Raw genomic sequence first — 1215 nt, forward strand, 5'->3', positions numbered from 1 at the left:
AAAATATCAAAACTTTTAAATGTGTGCATTTCGAAAATTACCCAGTTAATTTTGTTTATTGCAGTTCACTATCACATTAAATTCAATATTTTTAATATCTCAAAATTGTTATCTAACATTAAGAGTGTGATATGTTTAACAACTTTTTTTCGTTTCAATTTTGGGCAATTACGATCCCATTATATGTGAACACATTCGAAAAATAACAACATCAAAAAATCACACCAAGTTTGTCGGAAAAAGGATTCAAAATGAGATTTTTGAAATGCTTTTTAGTAAAACTAACAATATCATCTCAACAAAATTAAAACTAACAAAATATGTTGTCCCCCTGAACGTACATTCCCCAATGAAGAATTTTCTGGCAATTTTCTGGCAATTCCTCCACACGAGCTTTCAGCTTGTATGTGCTCCCATGCGTGCCAATAATTTATGTTTCTGAGAAACATATTAGCAAATCATTTAAATTTTCTCTATTTCATGAAAATGTTTTGTGCTGGCTGAAAGAGTTGAAATGTTTCACGAAATTTAGCTATTATTTGCAGAGTGGTTTATAAATAGAAATTTAAAATCCAAGCTAAATTTAATAGTAGGACGAATAGTTGTTTGAATAAAAACTCGATGCAACTATTTTGAGTAGATGAATTTAAATTCAACAACATATGGAAGAAAAAAAAGATTTATTTTTCAATATCATCAAAATTCCTCCTGATGGAAACTCCGACGAAGAAAATGGAGCCAATGTTGTTCCGAAGTGATGAACAATTTTCACGTTCAATTTATTTGTTGATTGGCAACGTCACATTTCATTTAACATTCGCAATAATTCATTCTTAAAAATTCAAATACTCAACATATATCAAATGAAAAATTATTTTATTTTTTATTAATTTGCTTTTTATTATGTGTATTTATATGAGTATATACGTATTATATATATATATATATATATATAAATATATATATGTGTGCATATATATGTGTGTGTGTGTGTTCATATGTATGAATATATTTGTGTGGATACTCCTCGTAAAAAACCACAGACGAGGTAGACATACTTAAAGGAAACTTCGAAAAAGAACAAAATGAACAAGAAAATGACGAGAAAGATAATTAGGATGGAGAAGAAAATGGAGCCAATGTTGTACTGAATTGATAAACAATTTTAAGGTTCTATTTATTTGTTGATTGGCAACGTCACATTTTATTTAACAT

The sequence above is a fragment of the Helobdella robusta genome (assembly GCF_000326865.2).
Source record: "Helobdella robusta unplaced genomic scaffold HELROscaffold_114, whole genome shotgun sequence".
NCBI classification, from domain to species: domain Eukaryota; kingdom Metazoa; phylum Annelida; class Clitellata; order Rhynchobdellida; family Glossiphoniidae; genus Helobdella; species Helobdella robusta.